We start from the raw sequence: 17790 nt of genomic DNA, 5'->3' as shown, positions 1-17790 counted from the left end.
GGCTAAGTCTGGGTGCTATCCTTTGGCTCGGCTTCCTTGATTGGGCGTGATTCGCTGCTGGTGCATGCATGCCTTGCCTTTAGGTGCTGCTAGACCTCTCTCCCGTGCACGCGTACTCAGGTGTGCGCACATGGGTTGGTGCCACTTGTCGCCTCTCGTGGTTGTGCCCATCTTTGGCATGCTTGCAGCAACTTGTGGCGGTCGCATGTGTGTCCGGTGTTGGCACAACTTGGGTGGGCGCCTTGGCTGTGCATCAGCCCCTTCCATGCATGGTGAGGTCGCTCAGATGTGAGCCGGGGGCTGCTCAAGTGGGCGGGGGTCCACCATTGCTTGGATGTGCGCAGGCATTGCTAGGCTTGGCTCGCGAACATTGGGCTGCTGCTGCAGTAGCTCGGGCATGCGGTTGGCCGCGCGCTGAGGCTGTGGCCGTCGGTCGCGCGTAGGCGCTGGGCGCCAAGCGTACTTCGGCGAGGTTGGGCGCGTGCTGGCCGGTTGCCTTGCGCGCACATGCAATCGGGCATGGACGCCCGGATATGGCCGAGTGCGCACACTGGCTGGTGCGCACGCAGAGGGCTGCGCGTAGGCTGGTGGGGCGCGCGGAGGGCCGCGCACTGCTGGTGCGTGTGCAGAGGGCTGCGCGATAGCCGGTGCACACGCTGTTGGCCGTGCATAGATTGTGGGCCGTGCGGGCGCGCGGTTGGCCGCGCGCTGGTCGGTCGTGGCTGATGGCCCCGAACCTCGCATGGGCGCTGTGGAGGGCCTGTGCGGGGTTGGGCCGTAATGAGAGCACAAAAGTGCGATCTACACATCACTTAAAGTAGTATTATTGCTGACAAATAATGATAAAAGTGCTGTATTAATATTATATTTTTGTGGGGTGCAGGTGATCGCATATCAAAGCTAAAATGCGCAAAGGGCCTAGATTCATTATCTGGGAAGATCCAACGGTCCGTGGGGTTCATAGCAGCATGCCCATTATCTCCCAGCATCTCGTGCGTCCCAGCTCCCGTGCACAATCTCAGGCATCCATTTGAAGGAGCTTGCAATTCAGCATCCAATCCTCATCCGTCTGTGAGTCCGTGTGCGATTCGTCAGCATCCCGTGAAGCTTCCCAGCACCCGCATGGAAGGGATCGCGATCCATCCGTGCGTCTTCCGATTTTGTGATCGCCCCAGTCGTTCCGTTCATCCATCCAAGTCCCAGTCCAAGCTCATGCGTCTGCGCTTCATCTTCCGCATGCGATCCAGTCTCCTCCAGCCGTCTACGTTCCAGCTCTCAGCGTTGGATCCGCCCACGTGCATCTCCTAACATTTCGTATCTTCCCCAGCTGTCCACAAAGCATCCGAATCCTGCATCCTAGCAACATTCCCAGCACTCTCCGCGATGCATGCCAAGTAATCCGCGGCCAGCACCCTCGCCGCGTTCGTGAGCCAGCATTGGATCCTCCCCACGTCCAATTTTCAGTCGTCCGCGTGAGATCCAGCCATCTGTTCCAGATTCACGTCTCATCCCGAGAATTCATCTGTTGATCTCCATTGCGTGCGATCAGGGGGATCGAAGGCCAAGGGATATTTATCTCTCGGCTGGGGGAGAGGGTGGAGCTTATCTCTCATTTCGAAAAGAAAACAGGGGGCCTTTGCCATTGAAAAAAAGAAGGGAGAAATAGAGCATGCTCTGTTTTCGAAAAGAATAGAAGAAATATGGGGAGGCTAATGTCTTTTATGGAGGGTTGATATCTTAGGAAAGGTGATGGAGGAACCTTTGATGTATTGCTTTCTTTAAAGTAAATTCTAAACCTTTGCTCTTATTGATTTATATTTTGATGTGTTATGGATTCTTGCATAATTATTTTGTAGATAGTTCTTTAATGGTTTATGTTTACTGATGCATGGACTGCTTTAGTATTTGATTTGTCGTTGATGTAATAGGCACGATGAATGTTTAGAAATTGTGTTCATATGTTCATGAAACATATACCATGATTAGATCTATCCTACTGTTAATCTTTAATCAAGAACCATAGAGTTTATTTCTTGGATGCAATATCATCAAGGAGGATTCCAGATCCCTAACCATCTCTATTTCATTGAACTTTGTTAATTACTTATTCTTATCTACTTTTAATTTTGAAAACAATCTGAAATTACATCTGAAATTACGCTAATAATACTTATAACGTTCCCTTAGGATTCGATCTCGGACTTCCGAGTTTTACTAGTTGTGCGATTCTCCTGCACTTGGGAGAGCAGTTTTGCAAACGCATCAAGTTTTTGGTGTCGTTGCCGAGGAACGGCTGAGTTATTAGTATAATTCTAGATTTAATTAGTGCCTTAGTAGTTAGGTTGAACCTTATAGTAAAACTAAAACTGAAAAAAAAATCTTTACTGCTGTTTTTATTCCCTGCACAGTCTGCATCAAACTCTGATATCAGAGTAATTCGCCGTCTGATTGGAGTCAAATTTGGTCGGCTGGTGCAGGACGCATGTTTGATAATCTGAACAGTCTGATTGACATTCTGAAACTTTTAAGACCATTAGATTAATATGAAACCTTGCTGCTGTCTGTTTTGAATTTTCTGTGTTAAATTTTTTTTTTAGAATCAGAATTTTATTGTTATCATACCTTATTAACCCTTGTTGCTAATTGAAAATTGATAAAAACTTTAAGAAAAGATCAAGGGTGATCATTTAAAAAAAATCTATTAAAAATTAAATTTTGTATGCTAGGTTGGAATAGGGACAACACTGGGCGCCTGAATCGAAATACTTTTGACAATTCCTTAGATCATATTATTGAAACTCTTTCGCAAAATCTCAGATCTGGTGAGATAGCTGATGAAGATGTAGGAAGTCACCATGGTGATGAAGGTAGACCCCCAGTTATGACACTTCAACAATACTTACACCCTACTAGGACTAGTCAACCTTCATGCATGATTATTCCTGAAAACGTAGGACACTTTGAAATCAAACCAGGGGTAATTTAATTGCTACCCAAGTATCATGGGATGGAATCCGAGAACCCTTATCTCCACCTTAAGAAATTTGAGAAAATTAGCATCACATTTAGAGTGCCAAATGTATCGAAAGACGTCCTTAAATTGACCTTGTTTTCTTTTTCCTTAAAGGATAAAGCCAAAATATGGCTGAACTCCTTGAGACCTAGATCGCTAGGAACATGGCATGATATGCAAAGAGAATTTTTGAAAAAATTCTTTTCCGCACAAAGGACTAACTTTTTGAAAAGGCACATTAGTAATTTCCAACAAAAAGACCATGAAACATTTTATGAATGCTGGGAGAGATTTAAAGAGTTGCTTCTCTCTTGTCCTCATCATGGGTTTGAAACATGGAGAACCATTAGTTTCTTTTATTAAGGGTTGTCTCCACAGTTAAAACAATTTATAGAGACCATGTGCAATGGTCTATTTTTGGAAAAGCAACCCGATGAGGCATGGGACTATTTAGACTCTCTCGCAGAGATTACACAATTATGGGATATAGGGGATAGAGTGAATAAACCTTTGCCTAAGCCTACTAGCATAGGACACGAGGGCCTTTACAACCTTAGTACTCAAAATGATATTTAGGCTAAAATGGCAGCCCTTACTAGGAAGGTAGAGGAAATTGAACTTAGAAGGATTGAACCCGTCAAGACCGTAGAACATAACAGCGAGTGTTGTGGGATTTGTGAGATTCCTGGCCATCTCACCACTGATTGCCCCACAATATCCGCATTCAAGGAAGTCTTGCACGATTAGGCCAATGTTATGAATGCATATCAAAAATCTTTTAATAATCCTTTTTGGGGTACTTACAACCCTGGATGGAAGAACCATCCAAATTTTAGGTGAAGGAATGACCAACCTCAACTAGTATATTATCCAAATTTTGATGTGGGTATTATTTACCTGATTTCGGACAGCAAGTGGGTGAGTCCTACTCAAGTCGTGCCCAAGAAAGCAGGTCTGATGGCAGTCGAAAATGAGCAGGGTGAGTTAGTCCCGACTCGCGTTCCGACGAGTTGGCGCATGTGTGTTGACTACTAAAAATTGAATTTGGTCACTAGGAAAGATCACTTTCCTCTACCCTTCCTAGACCAAGTTTTGGAAAGAGTTGCAGGATACGATTTCTATTGTTTTCTCGATGGCTATTTCGGGTACTACCAAATCAAAATTTCACCAGAGGATCAAGAAAAAACTACTTTCACTTGTTCTTTTGGTACATTCTCTTTCTGACGAATGCCATTCGGGTTGTGTAATGCACCTGCAACATTCCAAAGGTGTATGCTTTGTATCTTTGAAGATATGAACGAGAAATTTTTGGCGATTTCTCTATTTTTGGCGATTCTTTTGATGATTGTTTATTACATTTACAAGCTGTCTTAGCTTGATGTATAGAAAAGAATCTGATACTGAATTGAAAGAAATGCCACTTCATGGTGCCAAAGAGAATTGTCCTAAGACATATTGTTTCATTGAAGGGCATGAAAGTTGATAGAGTTAAGATTGACTTAATCGCCAAGCTACCTGCACCCAAGACGGTTAGAGATGTTAGATCATTTTTGGGTCACGCCGAATTTTATAGGAGGTTCATCAAGGACTTTAGTGTCATAGCTCGACCATTATGTAACCTCCTATCCCTTGATACACCGTTTAATTGGACTGAAACCTGTCAGAAGGCATTCAAAAAGTTGAAGTCTATGCTTAGCACTGTACCTATCGTGCGGCTGATAAGTGCTAAATAATGCATAAATTAATATCTTATTCATAGCACTTATCATTATTTTAATTCACATATTTTGTAAATTCAACCAAAAAAAATGTATTACCTTCATGATTGCATTTTAATAAATTATCCAAGGTAATTCAAGTTTGAATTACTTATTAATTAAGCTTAATGCATGCAGGTCGAGTCGAGCTCAATTACGTAAGGCCTAAATAGACACTGCAGCATCCTCCAGAGTCGACTCCAAGAACTCTTCTCCAAAACCCAGTGCTTAATGACTCTTCACACGTTCACCTAAATTTCTTTCCACTCGTTCCAATTTTTTATGAGAGACATGATCCAATTCCCCTATTTTAATTTCAAAAATAATAAAATCCCTTCAATTATTTGTCTCCCAGATCTCAAAGCATACCATCATAGTTGCACAGATCCCAAAGCTCCATCCACTCCTCACATCTCGTTCAAACTCCCAGCATCCCACGGTCAGCCGTCCGCATTAAGATCCCAACATTCCATGTTATCCCTCCCTTCCGAATCCAAAGAACAGAGCCGTTGGCTCTTTCCAGTTGAATCAAATTCAAAACCCCTCAATCCTTATCCCAACTAAATTCCCAAGCTTTCCAGTCGTTCGTGATTCCTCCCAGGCTATCAGCCATGTCCACCGTTCACAGCTCCGAATCTAGCAACACCCTCCTGCACCCACGCTCTCATATCCAAACCTCCCTTTCTTCCGGATCGTTCTCACATTCATTCCGTTTATAACTTGATCCCATGGAATCCCCTGTTTCGGAAACAGAACACAGGCATCTTTCCACTCCGTGGATCACTCCCTTCCAAGTTCATCGCAGCGTCCGTGAGTATCTCCTAGAGTCTTCGGATCCAGCTCTAACTTCTACCGCGTCCGGATCTTCCGCGGCCATCAAATCCCATCTCCATCCAGCCGCTTTCATCCTTATCCCCTGCTTCAAAGATAGAATCCATCTTCCTCTCTCCCACTGCATCCAGCTCACGGTTCATCACTTCTTCCGGTTTCCTTCCATTCCGTGTTCATCTTCCACGTCACCTCCTCCCAGATTTCGTTTGCATCACCCAAAGATCTCTTCCCATTTCGAGAGCATCAAAGGATCTTGTTTCAGCCGATTCCCAGACTTCATCCAACCATTCCAAGCTTCACGGATTAGAACCGGATCCTAGCTTCTTCCGCATCCCGTGCCATATCCAGCCTCACGTCATGTTGATCCGGTCTTCATCTCGCCCGTCAAGCATCCCAACGTCCAAATGCATTCTCCCCTGCTTCAAAACTATCATCCTTATCTTCTCATCTCCTCCCGAGTATCCCGTTCATGATCCCCTCCACAGATAAACGCCCCAACTCCCCTTCTTCGGAACAGAGGATCATCCTTATCCTCTTCCGAATCAGGCCGAACTTCATCCAGATCATTTCACGGATTCTTCCCGAATGTCCCACGATGAATCCAACGTATCCCTGGATCCCAGCATTCGGATTGATCCCAGCTCACGGTTCAAAGCAACCGTATCAGATTTCCTCTTCCGAATCCATCAGCATCCTGAGCATCTCCTCTCAGCCGAGATCCCAACTTCTTTCCCCTGTTTCACGTTCAAACCCGTTCGCAAATCAAGCCAAACTCCCGAGCTTCACGGCACCTAAACAAAGCCTTCCTCCCAGCGTCCGAAATCTTCTCAGCCTCCATCCTTATCCCGCAGCCATGATCCTTATCTACACTCGGAACAGGGAGATGGGAAGTCTATTTAAAGGAGTCGGACGTGAAGACCAGGGCATTCATCTTCCCCCACCGGGGGCTGCTCCCATCATCTCTCGGAGGCCAAATCCCACGGGAAGAAGAAGAAGTAAAGGGAGAGATAATAGTTTGGGATATTCTGGGAATTACTTCCCACAAAAAAAAAAGAGAGAAAAGAAATGAAATGATAAGAGGGGAGTCGCCGAAAGAAGAGAAGGAAGAAATGGGAGCCCGCTGCTGTGCCACTGCTGCTGTCGCCCACGACTTCATGGAAGGCTGAGCTCTTCTCTAGGGCTGGATGCAGCCCTAACACAGGGACATGGGTTTTATATTTTATTTATATTCTTGGGGTTGTATGAACTTATTGTTTTTAATGGATATTTTCTTTTGAATCATATTTAATTTCTGTGATTTTAAGTATGATGTTCGTACAACTTATCTTCATGATCACTAGGTAAATATAAGATAGTCCATGCTTAGGGAAGATGCGATGTGCTGCCACCTTAGATTAGGGTAGACATTTCATGCCAACTGAAGATAGATTATGCCCAAATTATTTTTGTGAATTTTTATTTAAATGCTTATTAGGCTTGTAGCCAATTTGCATGTTAATCCAAGAATAAATTAAAATATAAATAACCCTTGTTCCGATGTTAGTGGTGAATTCCTTGCCCTAGGTTCTCTCAAATTGATATCATTTTAATTGCATTTTTTTTATTCAATTGCTTAGTTTAATAGTCTTCACAAATTCATCATTTTAAATATTTTTATTTTTAAGAAAAATAACTATACCCCAATCCCTGTGGATCGATACCCGTAATCACTATCCTACTAGATACGTGCTATTGCGTGGTCTTTAAAGTTGACTATCAGCGGCCACCCGATTGGTCATTACCTTTTGAGATCATGTGCGATGCTAGCGACTATACGATAGGAGCTGTCTTAGGACAACGCAAGGATAATAAGCCATATGTCATTTACTATGCAAGCAAAATCTTAAACGATGCTCAAATGAATTACACCACCACCGAGAAGGAATTGTTTGCAGTAGTATTTGCATTAGACAAATTTCGCTCGTGCTCCTATTGTTATCTTCATGGACTATGCAGCGCTAAAATATTTGCTGGATAAGAAAGAGGCCAAACCACGCTTAATACGATGGATACTTCTACTCCAAGAATTTGACATCACTATCAAAGATAAAAAGAGAGTAGAGAATGTGGTTGCTGACCATTTATCACGGCTAGTTTTTAATGATTCGGTGCCACAGTTTTCCATCAAGGACTCATTCCCCGAAGAGCAGTTGTTTGCATTTTCTACTATGCCATGGTATGCTGACATTGTAAACTTTCTTGTTATGAACTGGATGCCGGAGCATTGGGGATCGAATGATAAGAATAATTTCCTGCGTGAAGTAAGGAGTTATTATTATGATGCCCCCTATTTGTTCAAGTATTGCAATGATCAAATCTTTAGACGATGCATACCGGATCATGAGATGCAAAGTGTACTCTCTTTTTGTCATGCCAGTGCTTGCGGAGGATACTTTGCATCTAAGAAAACGGCAGCTAAGGTATTGCAATATGGTTTTTATTGGCCTATACTATTTAAAGATGCCCACGTATTCTGTAGGACATGTGACCCATGTCAACGTGTTGGGAGTCTAACTCGTAGGCAAATGATGCCTCTTCAGCCCATTACTGCTATTGAAATTTTTGACATGTGGGGCATTGATTTCATGGATCCGTTTTTGCCATCTTTTGGATACGAATACATATTAGTCAATGTTGAATATGTATCCAAATGGGTTGAAACGGTATCTTGTCGAACAAATGACCACAAACTAGTTTTAAAATTTCTTAAATAAAATATATTTTCTAGGTTTGGGATGCCCAAGTTTATAATTAGTGATGGGAAAAAATATTTCTGTAATAAGCCTTTTGAGATCCTATTACGAAAGTACGATATCACCCATAGAATTGCAACTCCTTATCACCCGCAGACTAGTGGCCAAGTAGAGTTAGCCAATCGGAAGATTAAACAAATTTTAGAGAAAACAGTGAATCCATCACGCAAAGACTGGTCTTTAAAACTTTCAGACGCATTGTGGGCTTACCGTACTGCTTATAAAATTATTCTTGGTATGTTCCCGTATCGGCTAGTCTATAGAAAAGCATGTCATCTACCTGTTGAAATAGAGCATAAATCGTATTGGGCTATTAAAAAATTAAACTTTAAATTGCAAGATGCTGGTTTAGCTAGAAAATTACAATTAAGTGAGTTGAATGAAATTCGTCGGGATGCGTATGACAATGCTAGACTTTGTAAAGAACGAATGAAAATTAGGCACGATAGATTAATTCTAAGAAAATCTTTTGAACCTTCACAAAAAGTTTTTTGTTATGACTCTCGCTTATATCTGTTTCCTGAAAAGTTACGATCAAGATGGATAGGTCCTTTTATTGTAAAAACTGTTTTTCCATACGGGACAGTTGAGATTGAGAATCCACAGGATGACAAAATTTTTAAGGTAAATGGACATAGATTAAAATATTTTCTTGAAAATTTTGCAGATGAAGAGGACTCATTTTTCTTGGGGGAGCCTTCTTATAATTGAGCATGACGGCAAAGGTATGTGTATATTAGTTAGAATTATTTTTTTCTTTATTTTTAGTTTTTTCTTATTTTGTAGGTCTTCTTTTTTGGATATCAACAACTCAAGGTATTCCTCTTCTCTCTAATATTATTTTCTCTATTGTCTCTCATATATAGTTTTCTTGCATCTTTTATATTCAGGACAATGCAATGTTTAAGTTGGGGGGAGAGAAATATTTTGCACCAAAAAAAAGAGAGAGATTTCGTTTTTGCATTTGATTTATTCTATTACTTTCTTTTCTAAGCAAATGCACATGTATTTTCATGTTGAGTTTGTTTAACTATTAAGGCAAGGAACACATGCATACGATGACTGATCAGAGACCTATTATTAGATCCCCGCACGTGTACCTAATGACAATAGGAAGGCCTCAAGAGTTCACATTTGTTAACTGCATTTTTGTTAGCCTTATCTATAAAAAAAGTATGAGTATCATTGTTCATACCATAAGGTTCATGATTTGATTTTCACATAAAGATAGAGGTTGAATATCCCGGCTTGATTACTTAGGTGTCTTATGATCCGACCTTGGTTGACCTATAGTCACGATGCAGTCACGTATATAATAAAAATATCTATATGGTTCAGCCTACCTTCTCTTTTCTTGCATAATTATTATTCAAAAAAAAAATTCTTATGATGACAAGTCTGGCCTCGTAGCATAGTCTGGTTCAAGTAATTAAGTCCGAGGGGTGTTTCACCAAATTTCTTGAGCCAACTGGGTCGGGGGTTATTGGCTGAAAACTCGCTACATGGACCTTACTAGAGCCTAATGGGGTTGGACAGCTGTAGTCGTCATATGTGTTGAAAAAAAAAGAAATAAAAATAAGCATGAATGAGTTGGTCAGGCTAAACCCAGTGACATGTGGTAATGGCTGGTTTGACTCCATTGTATTGGACCATTGTGTACCCGGGTTGTTTAGTTGGGATTGAAAACTTTTTCTTTATATGCGAACCATTCTTGGCAAATTCAGACAACATGTGATATTCTGAAAATTTGGTGGATCAGGGTCTAACAAATTATAGAAAACACTTGAAAACTTGAGTAGTGCACCTAAAACTCGGGCGGTGCCCTGTTGTAGTGGAGGTATTAGTACTCTGAGAAAGTCATACTATTTTATGCACACTGCACTTTTATATTTTTCTTGCTTTGATAGTTGCCATGCTTGAAAATATTTATTAATTAATTACATGTGTATTAGCTTAGAATTTATTTCACATTTTTTTAGGTTCTCATGTCATGTCATATCATTCATGATGTTTGTGGGTAACATTTCTACAAACTCTCACGAGACAACACTCGTCCACTAGGGTAACCTAGGGGTTTAACGGCTTGTTGCACGTGCTAAGTGCAATCGTGATGCCCTACGAAAGCGGGTACATATCTTAGTTTTATGTCTTTAGCTTCAATAAAAAGTCATAGGTTAAACTACACCTTTTGCACTCTCATTTTATTATTTGCTTGTTAATTGCTAGAGACTAGTAATAAGCTAGTTGGGGGGTGTGATGAGAGCACAAAAGTGCAATCTACACATCACTTAAATTAGTATTATTACTGACAAATAATGATAAAAGTGCTGCATTAATATTATATTTTTGTGGGGTGCAGGTGATCACAAATCAAAGCTAAAATGCACAAAGGGCCTAGATTCATTATCCAGGAGGATCCAACGGTCCGTGGTGTTCATAGCAGCATGCCCATTATCTCCCAGCATCTCGTGCGTCCCAGCTCCCGTGCACAATCTCAGGCATCCATTTGAAGGAGCTTGCAATTCAACATCCAAACCTCATCTGTCCGTGAGCCCGTGTGCAATTCGTCAGCATCCCGTGAAGCTTCCCAGCGCCCAAGTGGAAGGGATCGCGATCCATCCGCGCATCTTCCGGATTCGTGATCGCCCCAGTCATTCCGTTCATCCATCCAAGTCCCAGTCCAAGCTCCTGCATCCGTGCTTCATCTTCCGCATGCGATCCAGTCTCCTCCAGCCGTCCACGTTCCAGCTCTCAGCGTTGGATCCGCCTGTGTGCATCTCCTAGCATTTCGTATCTTCCCCAGCTATCCACAAAGCATCCGGATCCTGCATCCCAGCAACATTCCCAGCACTCTCCGTGATGCATGCCAAGTAATCCGCGGCATGCACCCTCTCCACGCCCGTGAGCCAGCGTTGGATCCTCCCCATGTCCGATTTTCAGTCGTCCGCGTTCGATCCAGCCATCCATTCCAGATTCACGTCTCATCCCGAGCATTCATCCATTGATCTCCACCGCATGCGATCAGGGGGATCGAAGGCCAAGGGATATTTATCTCTCAGTTGGGGGAGAGGGTGGAGCTTATCTCTCATTTCGAAAAGAAAACAGGGGGCCTTTGCCATTGAAAAAAAAAAGGGAGAAACAGAGCATCTGTTTCCGAAAAGAATTGAAAAAATATGGGGAGGCTAATGTCTTTTATGGAGGGCTGATATCTTAGGAAGGGTGATGGAGGAACCTTTGATGTATTGCTTTCTTTAAAGTAAATTCTAAACCTTTGCTCTTATTGATTTATATTTTGATGTGTTATGGATTCTTGCATAATTATTTTGTAGATAGTTCTTTAATGGTTTATGTTTACTGATACATGGACTGCTTTAGTATTTGATTTATCGTTGATGTAATAGGCACAATGAATGCTTAAAAATTGAGTTTATATATTCATGAAACATATACCATGATTAGATCTATCCTACCGTTAATCTTTAATCAAGAACCATAAAATTTATTTATTGGATGCAATATCATCAAGTGAGATTCTAGATCCCTAACCATCTCTATTTTATTGAACTTTATTAATTACTTATTCTTCTCTATTTTTAATTCTGAAAACAATCTGAAATTACATCTGAAATTATGCTAATAATACTTATAACGTTTTCTGAGGATTCGATCTCGAACTCCCGAGTTTTACTACTTGTGCGATTCTCCTGCATTTAGGAGAGCAGTTTTGCAAACGCATCAGGCCAGCTGCTGCCATGCTTGGCCAAAGCTCGGCCAAGCCTCCAAGCAATGGAGTTGGCCCGAGTCTTGGCTTTGGGCGAGGTTGGCCTCGCTTGTTCCGGCTGAATTTGACTTAGCGGAGCGGGGTTCGCAACATTCCCCCTCCCTTGGAGAACATCCTTGCCCTCAAGGATGATGTTGGAGTGCTCATGTGCCGCCACATTGTTGTCATCCTTGCGGTAGTGGAAGTAGCCAAGCATGTTCCATGTGTAATTTGGGATGATCGGTACAAGAACATACCTCCAATAGAACAATCCTCCTTGCAACGGGTGATGCGCAAGTCCATCAGCCGCTGCAGCAATTTCGTTGCAGAATTCTGGTGCTTGCAGTCTTTGATCTTCTGCATCAGCGAGCTCGTTTTGATGGGTTGTTTCGCCACGGCTGGCTGCTGCAGGTTTTGTCTTCACATCAGGTTCCGCTCCAGCATCTTCTACCGTGCAGGGGTTGGTTTCAGCAGCATCTCTTTTGCTGCAATTAGTTTCAGCAACCTGCAGAATTGGATTTCTTGGTTCGGTGGCTTCAAGTTGCTGGGATTCGATGCTGCTGCGATCTGAAATTGCAGCGACACCTTTGGCTTTCAGTTTGCTGCAATCGTCCAGCAAAAGGGCCTGGCCGGAGTTGCAACGGTGGTTCTTTGTCCATTTGGTGCCACACTTGAAGCACAACCCCTTGTTGATGAAGTCCTGCAGTTCATCATGAGTAAGTTTCTTTACCTCCTTCACTTGCGGTCTGTTGGTGATTGCAGCTGTCTCCTTGCTTATGGATGACGCCTGAAATTGCAGAGGCTTGCTGCCTTTGCTGCAGGTTGTTTCTACTGCTGCAGCACCGGTTGATTGGTTCTTTCCTTCGCTCTCTGCTACATAATTTTTAGCACCCTTTGATTGCTGACTTTGGCCCAAGTTTGCTGCTAAAGTTTCTGCTGCAGCCACAAGGTCTGCTGCAGCCGATTTCGACATGCCACGGCTGAGTTTAGCCGCCTCAATATTGCTGCATAATTTTTCAGCAGCCCCTTTCTTATTGCAGACTATTGGGTGGTCAAGTTTGGGACTCCTTGGCCTCTGCCTTTGAAGCTGTGATCCCCTAACAACATTCTTACCATAGTCAGCCATCGGCTTCCTCCACCTATCAATGTGATCTCTTCAGCCATGAGGCTCTTGAGCACGGAATGGTTCCTCTTCGGAATCCGTCTCACTATCATAGTACCCTTTCCTCTAATCCATGTGCCCTCTCCGGTCTTCAAGCCTTCGAGCATGGAAAGGCTCGTCTTCAGACTCCGTTTCATCATCATAGTACCTCCTATGCTTCTCACCATATCGGTCTCCTTCTAACACAACTCTTCGGCCCTCTATTCTTCCTTCTCGACAAATGTTTTTCCACATATTTTTTTTATGTTTTGCCCCGAGCCATAACCCTTACGGCCGGTTGCCCCAATACTAGAATCACTCTTGCTTTCATCCCATACCCAGTCCTGCCGTGAGGCATGCGACCTTGACACTTCTCCATGAGTTCTTCTACGCTCCCACTCTCTCCACATGGTTACAACTCCAAATACAAACCCCGAAATCCCTGCTCAATGTTGGTTAAAACCAACTTACACCCAACGCAGAAAATTTTACCTACAACTCTCGAAATCATCAACTATTCCCTACCTAAGTTGCTGTCTAAACCCTTCACATTCAACACAAATAAACAGGAGTTTTCTATAGATGGCAGAAAATCAAAATACTGCCACAATCAAATCGTTGCAGAAAATCTGGTGTAACAGCAAGTATATGCTGCAGAAAATTTTCAACCAATTGCAGAAGTCAGATCTGAAATTTTCTGTGTTCTGAACGTTACCTCCTTGAAGAAGACTTATCCCAACGATGGTGAGACTCTCTCAATGAAAGCACCAGTTGATGGGGGCTCACGGTCCCAAGCCCCACACCATGCCTTTGCCGTCGCTCCTCAGCGTCCGCCTTTGCGGTGGTGGATGGTTTGGACCGATTTATAGGTAACGCTCGTTGAATCACTCAATTACAAAGGCAATCAATAAAGCAAACTTAATGGATTCAACTCTCAAATTGAAGAACAAGAACAAAGAACAAACAAAGAAAAGGAAAATCTAATAAAGCATTCAAGGATCTCTACTAGCCCAATCAAATGAAGAATCGTAAGGATCCCTCACTAGCCAACAATCTAGTAGGGATTAATGTATCCCATACTAGCCCAAATCTAAGGCTTAACCCCTAGACTGAAATCGGCACAATGCCGCCCAAGGAAAAACCTTTTACAATGCTGAAAATATATGATCCAAAGAATATCTTGGAAGGGCCCTAATGGCTCCTTTATATAGGCGTAATGCCCATGTGCTGAAATCAGCTTATTGGCGGAAAGCAATTCAAATTTCAAATCTATTCCTAATCAGCTGCAAGGGGATTCATTTGAATCTGATTCCTTGCGGCTATGTGCTGAAATCGTTGGGCTTGATGAACGCCCGGGAGGCCGGGATGCATTGCACGGTTGGCTGGGGCGTGTGTCCCGTGTAGGGGCTGCTATGTGTCCATGGTTGGCTGATTTGGCAACTTGCTGGATTGAGCTCCCGGGCTGGCTGGGACGCGCGTCTTGGTTGGCTGGGATGCGGATCCTGGTTGGCCGGAACGCGGATCCAGCAATTGTTCTCCCGCAGATTGTTAACTTGTCCCTTTGCGCTTTCTTCATCTGGCAGCCTACTGCATCTTGGTCGCCCATGCTCTTACTCGCCAGATAGCTATGGAAGAGTCCGCAGACTCCTCCTCGCATTTTATATGTGCTCTTTCCTCCTTTGGCCCCTTGCTTGGATTTCTGCCATGTGGCTCGGCTTGCTGTCTTTGGCCGAGCGTTGCCTTTGGGGGCTTTCCTTCCTTCTTTGCTGGTTGGGCGCACATGTGATGCATGCGCTGGTTGATGTGCTGCCCGTTGGTTTGTGCTTGATTTGGCCGAACATAGGCTGATTTGCATGGGTTCAGCCCGTGCGCATGTTGTTGGGTTGCATGGCTGCTATGTTTGGCATGTGGGGGCTTTTGTGCTTGCTGGCATGTGGCCCCTTGGATGGCATTTGGCTGAGGTGTGCCCTCTTTCTTGGATTGGACTTGATTGGATGCACACTGCTGCGGTTGAACTTAGACTTTTAAGGACTGTTTTGATGTGTCTAAGTCTAGGCGCTATCCTTTGGCTCGGCTGCCTTGATTGGGCATGATTCGCTGCTGGTGCAGCCTTGCCTTGCCTTTAGGTGCTGCTAGACCTCTCCCCCGTGCACGCGTACTCCGGTGTGCGCGCATGGGTTGGTGCCACTTATCGCCTCTCGTGGTTGTGCCCATCTTTGGCGTGCTTACAGCAACTTGTGGCGGCCGCATGTGTGCCGGGTGTTGGCACAACTCGGGTGGGCGCCTTGGCTGTGCATCAGCCCCTTTCATGTATGGTGAGGTCGCTTGGATGTGCGCCGGGGGCTGCTCAAGTGGGCGGGGGTCCGCCCTTGCTTGGATGTGCGCGGGCGTTGCTAGGCTTGGCTCGCGCACATTGGGCTGCTGCTGCAGTGGCTTGGGCGTGCGGTTGGCCGCGCGCTCAGACTGTGGCCGTCGGTCGCCTGCAGGCGCTGGGCGCCAAGCATACTTCGGCGAGGTTGGGCGCGCGCTGGTGGGTTGCCTTGCGCGCGCATGCTGCTGCAGTCGGGCGCGGATGCCTGGATATGGCCGTGTGCACGCGGATGGCCGCGCGCTGCTGGTGCGCGTGTGGTCGGGTGCGTGCTGGCTGGTGCGCACGCAAAGGGCTGCGCGCGGTAGAGATGGGCACTGGGCCGGGCCGCCCATGGCCCGGCACGGCACGGCACGAAGCGGGCCGTGCCTGGCACGGCCCGCCAGCTACAGTGTCGGGCCGTGCCTGGCACGGCCCCTTTGAGAGGGCCGTGCTGGGCTAGAGGGTCCTGGCCAGCGGGCCGTGCCTGGCACGGCCCGCTTCGGGCCTGGGCCGGCACGGCCCGGTCGAGGCCCGCGGGCCAAGCACGGCACGGCCCGCGGGCCAGCACGGCACGGCCCATAAGGGCCTGGGCCGGGCTAGCACGCGGGCCTGGCACGGTCCGGGCCTGGGCCCGGCTCGGCCCGATAAAAATTAATGCTTCATAAATTTTTTTAATAAATTAATAAATATTGAACACTAAGAATTTATGATTTATGAATATAAAGCCACCTTAATGGTGGGGGGTTTGGCATAGACCCCTACCAGTTTATTAATTTAAATCAAAATGGTACATGAAGGGAGGTTTGGACCTTGGTCTGACCTCTAGAATACAATAAGAAACTAAGAAAGGGCCGAGGTTTGGACCTTGGTCTGACCTCCAGAATACAATAAAAATGTACAATTATAAAAAATTAAGAAATCTTACTAATCATCAGTGATTCAGTGAATCAGTATTCACTCTTCAGTCTTCAGTCTTCAGTCTTCAGTAGTGTTTGTATCATCATCATCAGAGGATGTTGTATTATGTCCACCTTTATCTTGAAGTCTTGCCTCAGCATCCAGCCAATCCTTGAAGCAGAGAAGCATCTCCACCGTTTCGCCCGTCATCCTACTTCTCTTTTCGTCAAGAACACACCGACCTGCACTAAAAGCGGATTCCGATGCTACCGTGGACATCGGCACAGCTAAAATATCGCGTGCAATTGCAGACATAACAGGATATTGATTTCTAACACTCTTCCACCAAGATAATACATCTAGATTCTCTATTTGATTTTCATCATATGCAGAATGAAGATCATTTCGTAAATAAAATTCTAGTTCACTACTTAAAGATGAAGAAGATGAAGAGGAACTTGAAGCATGTGTGTGTCTTCTCTGTGCAATGAATGAAAAAATAGATGACGAACGAGAACTACTAAAAGGAGAAATAGAGGTTTGTATTTGTGTTCTAGATCCACGAATTTTTTCATCATATATAGCATAAATATCATAAAGAAGTTTTTTTACCTCATCTTTAGCAGATTCAGCATCTTGATTCATATTTTCAGAGTATGCATCAAGTAAAATTAGCACGCCATTTAATTTAACTCTAGGATCAAATACAACAGCTAAGTTATGCATAGGACATATCCTGTCCCAATACTCATTCCATTTAGATTCCATTAGGTCAATAATAGGCATTAAAACATCATCATATCTATGTTCTGCAAATTTTTGACTAATTATATATGCTTGTTGTAAAAATGAACATGAAGTAGGGTAATAAATACCAGAAAGAACATTGGTAGCATTATAAAAACTAAGCAAAAAATCTTCCAAAATTTTTCCTTTATTCCAATCAGTTTCAGTCAATGTAAATCCTAATCCACGATCATTAATATATGCACTTAATAAATTTTTATATGGGTATGCATCATGTATCATGCTATATGTGGAGTTCCAACGAGTAATTACATCAAGTTTAAATTTTTTAAAACGTTTACCATGATTTATGCATAATTCCTTAAATTCTTGAAGTCTTGATCTAGAAGCATGAATAAAAGAAACTGTATTTCTAATTTTTGAAATCACATCTTGAATCATGCCCATGCCAGCTTGAACAGAAAGATTTAAGATATGACATGCACATCTAATATGCAGTAAA

General features: G+C 43.8%; 1 pseudogene; it reads right to left on the bottom strand.

The window, feature by feature from the left end:
* Window positions 1-3244: 3244 nt before the first annotated feature.
* LOC113463725 lies at window positions 3245-3342 on the bottom strand (annotated as a pseudogene).
* Between the last annotated feature and the right edge of the window lie 14448 nt (window positions 3343-17790).

Source organism: Phoenix dactylifera, chromosome 4 (genome assembly GCF_009389715.1).
Source record: "Phoenix dactylifera cultivar Barhee BC4 chromosome 4, palm_55x_up_171113_PBpolish2nd_filt_p, whole genome shotgun sequence".
Classification (NCBI taxonomy): Eukaryota; Viridiplantae; Streptophyta; class Magnoliopsida; order Arecales; family Arecaceae; genus Phoenix; species Phoenix dactylifera.
The sequence above is the reverse complement of the archived record's forward strand: the minus strand, read 5'-3'. Positions and strand labels throughout refer to the sequence as shown.